The following is an 8,952-nucleotide window of genomic DNA, read 5'->3' as shown; positions in this document are numbered from 1 at the left end:
CTCAAAGGCTGCGGTGCGAACAGACGACCGCTTCTGGTAAAACCTCCTGGACCCCCTACATTATCCACAGCCGGACCAACAGTTGCAGGAACTCTATTCGGTAAACCAATTGTCACTGGAGCTTGATTCACTGGTCTCGTCTGACTTTCAGCCCTTCTGTTACTGCGGTAAGCATTATCATACTTCCACGGCACGGCTCTACTATTCTCAACAGCCCTTCTTCCAGACGCAACGATAGTAGTCGGAGCACTGATGGTTACAGGCACTGAAATGGTAACTGGGGTACCATTTGTTGCAGGTGCACTAACGACCCTTTGTCCACGTCCTTCAGTTGGTTTAAAGTAAATGGTGATAGTTGACACTGTCCCACGATCTTTTACAGCCCTACTGAATTGCAAACAACCCTCATCCATCATACCCTGGATACCGGCTGTCATACCCCAAAATTTGCCCATTAATATTTCAAGACATTTTTCAGGGGCATTCCGACTCATTTTATGGCACTGATCTTAAAGGGACAAAGGCCCAGCTCACGAATGGCCCAATCCAGAAAATGGCCCAAACTGGCCTGTTCGCTACACGCTCGCCTAGCGAACGTTACGTTCGCTACACGCTCGCCTAGCGAACGTTCGCTACACGCTCGCCTAGCGAAGCAAACGTTCGCTACCAGCTCGCCTAGCGAGGCTGATAGACAACAAAAAATTTCGGGCTTCGTTCTGAGCCCATTAGGTCATGAAAAAGGGCATTATAAATACCAGCACTTCAGTAATGAAAAAAAGGGGACGAAAAACAGAGGAAGGGGGACGAAAAACAGAGGAAGACGGACGGAAACCCTGGCACGGAAACCCTGGAGGCTACTTTAGAGAGTTCCGAGTGAAGAAACCCTGAAGGCCGCTTCCCCGCCCCGAAGCTACCGCCGCCCAACTCAATCCGGCTCGCCAATTCAAGGTTGCAATTCGATTGCAAACAGGTTTGCATTACTATTATCGTGTTATTTTCTTAATTTGCATGTGATGCCGCTTTATGTTCTTAACTTGCATGTGATAATATAATTGAATTCATAAACATATTTGAGGTTTTGCATGTGAATTTAAGTGTGCCTGGATATTGTGAATGCTGAACCATATAATTATGTGTTGGATGCCATAAGTCATGCCGCAGGTTGAAGTCATACTGTTCTGAAACTCAAAACCCGCAGCCGCTCGCCAGCACATCGCTAAGCGAGCACGCAGCGAGTGTTCGCTAGACCTTCGCTAGGCGAAGCAGAGGCGAACAAGGGCAGCCGCCAATATTTTGTTTGTTATGTCTTATGCATATCTGGTCGATTCTATGTTAATTATACACTGTTTTCTTGCTGCTGTTTTTCTTTTACGGTGTAATCCTCGATTGCACCCGGATTTGGTATGCTAACCCGTTTGTTGAATTTTGCAAAGGTTCATATGTCCCAGAAAAAAGATCGCCGTTTAGGTCTTCCACTTTATTTGTGGGATACCCTTGGGGAGACTCACCCTAAATTGCTTAATTAATTTTAATGTGTTAATTTTAATGTATTAATTTTAATGTATTAATTTTAATGTATTGATTTTAGTATGGACTTAATTACTTAATTGACTTTAAAATATGACCTTTAAATAAGTGATCTTGGACCTCTCTTTGCTGCCTTACGGTATTACGGTATAACGGTCATGTCCCGCGAATGTGGGGATACACTTAGCAAAGACCCTTCGGTTAAATCATCATAAAATAAATCATGGTCCCTCGGATGTTGCCTTCAAAAATACGATTTTGTCCCTCGTTGACCCTTCGGTGTAGCCTACGGTTAAATGATGATCGTCCCTTCGAATGCTAAGGTATCCTTACAAATGTTGCCTTCAATGACCAATCGATGACCCTACGATGACCCTTTTACATCCAAAGGGTAAAATTACTTACTTCTCAATAGTAAGGACAGTTTTACCCTCATAAGGATAGGAAACGTTCATAACGACCTTAGGAAGATATAACTCTCAATTACTGGATCATAACCTAAAATATTTTCAACACCTCACACCTTTCAAAACCTCTTCTGGAAAATCACCACTTGGTATACATTCGTACTAGAATCATTGTCAAGTTATATTTTTTCTAAAATAACTTTCAAAACTAAACGAGATAACCACTTTGTATACATTCATACGAGAATCATTACAAAGTTAAATTCTCTTTTTCAAAACATTTTTTAAGCAATTCACCGACACTTTTCAGACAAAAATATAAGTGATCCAGTAATTAAGAGCCCATGGATAACCATGGATACAAAGGGTGCTAACACCTTCCCTTTGTATAATGTACCTCCCGAACCCAAAATCTATTGAGGTCTTTCCTGTTCTTTTCCACCTTTCCTTATTGGATAAAAGAAAAGTCGGTGGCGACTCTTGCTATCCGCGACATTGCGATAAAAAGCAAAACACCCCAAGTCAGTTCACCGTATGACAGAACTGGCGACTCTGCTGGGGAGCACTTAAAGAGAGGTTACCTTAATAACAAGATCACTTATTTAAAATTGTCTGATTTACTTTTAAGGGATTGCTTGGGTATTCTTGAGTGAAAGATCCTACACCCGGATCTAGTGTACCTTAGGTAAGTAGCAATAGATCATCGCGACTATCCGGCGTATACTGGAATGGTTAAAATGATGGCTACGGTTAATGTAACACTTTGGATGTCCTGATGTTCCTCATGTTTACTTGAGGAAAAATTTGGCATTCGCGTGGTGTCATCAAAGCATTAACCAGACCTTTAGAACCCTAATTGACTCATCCTAGCCATTAGAAAGTAGTGAGATAACTGACTTCGGTTCCGACTGGGGTTGGTTGAGACTCGATACTACACTCTTTGAGATTGGACTTTAGGGAAGCTTCGGTCAACCACTTGGTGTTGCACTGAAGTGGACTTGAAGGAAGGTCAATGATTGGAGATCCTTCTAGAACCCGGTTACTATTCTAGGACAGGTTGAACCAACCAAACTTCAGTGGGGAGGGTACTTACCTATGGAACTCATGCAAGCCTTAAAACCTAGGAATGATTGTTGTGTGACTCGTTTGTGCTTGTTATTTAACTTAACATCATAACATCATAACATCATAACATCATGGCATTGTACTAACCATTTCGAGGACTTAGGGATTTAACTTTGCTCTGTTTTGTAAAAAAAAAAAAAAAAAAAAAAAAAAAAAAAAAAAAAAGTTTCCTTTTTGGTAGTTTATGCAAAGTTAAATTCCAAAAGTCCTTGAAAACATTTCATACATTGCATAGCATAACATTGCATAACAGGTACTCTAAAGGGATCAGTGTTCTCACGGTTTTCCTCCACACAGAAAAATGGACCTCGAACAAATTATCAAAGATCTCCAGGCTCAGAATGCTCAATTCAAGGAGATGATGCTAAGCTTATCCAAGGGGCAGGAGGAACTGAAGGCTCTTCTGGTCGAAAAGAAGAAAGACAAGAAAGCTGTGAGTTTCATTAACCCGGGAAGAAGGCGTAAAGGACAGGCTACGGGAATCAAATTTGGAATCCCGAATGGTCCAGAGGAGGGGGCGGAGAATGACTCAGAGGAAGAGAACGCTGATTTCTCCAACCCTGAGGATGACGATGAGAACTATGAAAATGAACAATACTCTCCGAGAGAGGATAAGTACAAGTTGCTGGAAGAATGCATGCTAGCCATGGAGGGTCAGAAGGCGCCTGGTCTAGATTTCGAAAGTTTGGGCCTGGTCTCCGATGTGACCATTCCCCGCAAATTCAAAATCCCCACTTTCACTAAGTACGATGGTGCATCCTGTCCTCAGATGCATTTAAGGGCTTATGTGAGAAAGATCCAGCCGCATACCACTGATAAGAAACTATGGATCCATTTCTTCCAAGAAAGTCTGTCTGGCACACAGTTAGAATGGTACTATCAGCTCGAGAGCTCTGACATCCACACCTGGACTGACTTAGCGACAGCTTTCTACAAGCATTACCAGTATAATTCTGAATTAGCACCTACCCGGCTACAGCTGCAGAATATGACTATGGGATCTAAAGAAAGCTTTAAAGAATATGCTCAAAAGTGGAGAGATTTGGCTGGCAGAGTCAAACCCCCCATGACTGATCGAGAATTAGTGGACATGTTCATGAGCACACTGACTGGCCCATTCTACAGCCATCTATTGAGAAGTTCCTCATCGGGTTTCACTGAACTTATATTAACAGGTGAACATGTCGAAAGCGGCATTCGAAGTGGAAAGATACAGGCAACTACCTCTGATCATCCGGAGACTCCTAATGTCCTCATTGCTCCCCTGCCTAATCATGACAAGACTGTCAATGCTGTGGAAGATGCTGATGACGATTATGACTGGGATAGCTGGATGTTCCCAACAATTGGTGACGGACTCGACAATTGGAAGGCGGAAGACACTATCCCGATTTCCTTTAGTCAGGAGTAATTGTTATTGCTATTTTAGTATTTCAAAAGCATTGTGTCTATACCCGGGGCATAATAGCTAAATTTTCAAGGGTTTTGTCATTTTCATAAGCATATTCATATTCAATAAATCAATGGACTTTTTGCATTCAAATATTGCGCTCTTTATCTTTCCTGTCATTTTTCAAACAAGCTATGTTTCTTGCACACACTCACGTAACAATTTGCCGATCCATATCCACTCTGGATCCTGTTGGTAATGACTCTGCTACTGTTCATTATGACTTTGAAAATCCGATCTACCAAGCCGAGGATGGAAGCGAGGAAGATTGTGAAGTCCCTGGAGAACTTGCCCGACTACTGCAAGAAGAAAAGACTATACAGCCGCATGAGGAATCAATTGAAATTGTAAATCTGGGTACTGAAATAGACAAGAAAGAAGTCAGAGGTTTCTTGGGACACTTGAATTACATTGCCCGATTCATTCCACATTTGACCGCTACTTGCAAATCCATCTTCAAATTACTGAGACAAAATCAAGAAGCATCTCCAAGAACCTCTAATTCTGATACCACCAGTTGAAGGAAGACCTCTCATCATGTATTTGACCGTGTTAGAAAATTCAATGAGGTGTGTTGGGGCAACATGACGAGTCTGGTCGAAAAGAGCATGCCATATACTGCCTTAGCAAAAGGTACCGACTGTGAAACAAGATACTCACAGCCCGAGAAAGCTTGCTGTGCTTTGGCCTGGGCTGCTCGCCGACTAAGACAGTATATGTTGAATCATACCACCTTATTGACTTCTAAGATGGATTCTATCAAATATCTACTTGAGAAACCTGCTGTCTCCTGAGAGAGTTATCACTGATAATGGTACTAAACTGAACTCTACACGCAGTTCAAAATAAAGCACCATGACTCTTCTCCGTACCGGCCAAAGACGAACGGCGCCGTGGAGACTGCTAATAAGAATATCAAGAAGATCATACAAAAAATGACATAACGTACAAAGACTGGCATGAGATGTTACCTCTTGCTCTTCATGGTTACCGCACTTCGACAGGGGCAACCCCTTTCTCTTTAGTCTATGGAATGGAAGCCGTTTTACCAGTGGAAGTTCAGATTCCCTCTCTAAGAATCATGAAAGAGGCGGGCTTAGATGAAGATGAATGGATTCAGACTCGACTCGATCAGATAAATCTGATTGATGAGAAGAGACTTGCGGCTGTTTGTCATGGGCAGATATATCAGAAATGCATGACCCAGGCATTTAACAAAAGAGTTAAGAGACAGGTGTACCAACTGGGCGACTTGGTGGTCAAGCGTATTATTCTACCACAAAGTGATCCCAGGGGCAAATGGACTCCCACATACGAAGGGCCATTTGTGGTTAAGAAAGTATTCTCTGGTGGAGCCATGATACTTGCTACAATGGATGGCGAAGACTTCCCGCATCCCGGGAACGCTGACATAGTTAAAAAAATACTACGCATAAAAGAGACCCGCTAGGTCGACGTACCTAGGCAAAAGTAAGGGCATCCCGGCGAACCAAAAGGGTTCGGGCAAAAAAATTAGGGATAAACATATAAAGACATACACCCGGCAAGTCGAAAACCTGAAAAGGCGGCTTGAGCAAAAAAAAAGGGTATCCCGGTGGACTGAAAACCTGAAAAGGCGGTCCAGGCAAAAATTAGGGATTAAAGCGTATGACTATGCCCCGTTCTCTGTCTGCTTCAACCAAGTTCAAGGGACTGAACAAGCCAATCACTTTCATCCGACAGTAGGAGATGAGAGGCTTGAAGACATAATGACAGTAGTGGAATTAAAATCAACAGGACTTTTTCTGCATAGCTTTGTCTTCGTTTCTTGACGATTTCCTCTTACTAGGATTTCTGTCTCCTTGTACACAAATTGCCTGTTTATAGGCCCTCTTTCTAAATCAATACAATTCTGTTTCAAAAAAAAAATGCTTTTGTTTTACTTTCTCTATTTTGTTTGCATAAACGTCCATTGATTTAACTTGAATTGATATATGCATTTGAATATGATCAATGTTTATCAAAATACAGGCATAAAATAACAATAACAATTACTAAAGGACTTCAGGATCGAGGAGAAGGTCTAACTAGGCTTTCCAATGAATCTGTTGCCAATTCTATTCCCCGGCTAAGCCAGTTATGCCCCAGAAGAACTTGGCATCACTAGACTGGTCATCTCTTCTACCCCAGCCAGGCTCTGTTGAATATCTCTGCCATCAGATAAAGATCAAATACCCCTAGCTAAGGAAGGGTCATCAATACAAATATCTCCGACCAGAAGACTGAGATTTATTTCCCCAGTAGAGTCCCCTGGAAGAATGTTTCAGACACATAGTGCATTCATTACATCATTTCACATCACATACCTACATACAATTTTCGTTCCGCATCATATACATTACATCATTTCATAACATATACATGTATACAATGCTCTCATTCATTCCAGACGCATAATTCACTCATTACATCATTTCACAGCATACGCATGCATACAACATTTGCATCTCATGCATCATGACATGGCATGAAGCTAACTTTATTTTTCAGGTCAATTATCCTCCTGACATAGTCAAAACAAAGGTCCATTCAGACAGACATCTTTATCAATTACGTTCAAGATGCAACTATATCCCTCAGATACTGCCTAGCGTACGGTACATTCCGAGCTCATCCCAGACATTCATTGCCAATACAACATATACAAATACTAGCAGATATAGCCTAGCGTACGGTTCATTCTGATTCAGCTCAACATATGACTCCTTCAACTCAGATACTGTAGCGGTGTATTCGTCGCTATATGATCTATCGATTAAATCATAAGCTAAGAGATACATTGAAATTTCGAGTCGCCACCGCACTTTTATTTATCCAAAGGACTGGCTAAAAAGCGAACAAAAGCCTAAGAAGTTTTACACGTAGAAAACTAATAAAAAGATCAGAGATTCTGGGTAAGGGGTAAATTACGCAATGGGAAGGTGTTAGGCACCCACTACGTCCTAGGTACTCCTAGGGAGCCTTTTTCACACTTGTTGTATTAAATCGTTATTTGTTATGACATAAACATTGTGCAAACATGATTGGGATGATGAGAAAAGAATATACAATTTTTATTGGGTTATTGGGTTTGAACGGATGAACCCGCTGCCTACGTACCTTCCATCAAAGGTAAGGATCAAAACGCCGTAGTTCGGCTAAAAGATTTCCAAAAGTTGGTGGATTCAGTTTTAAACACAAGCACTGAGGCTTTTCATTATCAATGGGAGAACACTCGACCAAAAACAACATCCACCATGCGAGGATAGCTTCGACGTACTAGAGGGGTTAGCCCTGTTTTCAGTACGGAAGTCTTACTGTCGACTCACTAAGGATAGGCAAGATTTACATCAACCACAAAGATAATTGAAACCTATGGCTAATGTGAAAAGATTAATGGACAAAGCCAAAACAAGTGAATGAGTGAAGTTAATTGATTGTGATTATGAAAAATGAAGTCAAAGTATGATTAAGATTGATTTGAAAGAAGTATTATGAAAATGGAATTTGAAAAAAGTCAAGGACTTGGGGTCCAGGTTTTTAGTTTGAAAACATGAAGATGTTTGCACAACACTTATGTCAAGTTTGAAAAGTAGAGTGTGAAAAGGTTTAGGACATAATGAATGATGAATGGATGAAAATGGATTGTAAAACTTCTTAGAAGGTTCACTTCTTGAGATCATATAGGAGATGATTCAAGTGTGTCCTTTGGAATAGCAATGGATAATAACAAACAAACAAGAAAGTCAACAAAAGCGGATATCGGATCCCAATCACTGGGCTTATACCAATCTCCTAAAATAAAACTGGATATCAGATGCCACTCAATGGTCTTACACTAATCTCCTCAAAAGAAAACAAAGAAATAAAAGGTGGATACCGGATACCAATAGATGGATTTACACCAATCTCCTAAAACAAAAATGGATATCAGATGCCACTCAATGGACTTACACTAATCTCCTCAAAAGAAAAACAAAGATGAGAAATGGAAGTTAACTGCCAATCTGTCTGGACTTAGGTTAACCTCCACTGTATGGTCCTAGGAGTACAAATGCCAACTTACAGGGACTTATAATTGCAACCTCACATACAAATCAAACAGATCAAATTATGATCACAGGAAAACAGATGCCAACTTACAGGGACTTATAACTGCAACCTCACATACACATCAAACAGATCAAATTATGATCACAGGAAAACAGATGCCAACTTACAGGGACTTATAACTGCAACCTCACATACACATCAAACAGATCAAATTATGATCACAGGACAACAGATGCCAACTTACAGGGACTTATAACTGTATCCTCACATACAAACAAAGCAATGACAGAAGATATGAGTGACCAATGAGGTCTTACACTCTATCCTTCCATATCATAGGAGCAAATGCCAAAGCAATGGACTTACAAGTGT

The sequence above is a fragment of the Lathyrus oleraceus genome, chromosome 5, assembly GCF_024323335.1.
Source record: "Lathyrus oleraceus cultivar Zhongwan6 chromosome 5, CAAS_Psat_ZW6_1.0, whole genome shotgun sequence".
Classification (NCBI taxonomy): domain Eukaryota; kingdom Viridiplantae; phylum Streptophyta; class Magnoliopsida; order Fabales; family Fabaceae; genus Lathyrus; species Lathyrus oleraceus.
Note: the sequence above shows the minus strand (reverse complement) of the source record.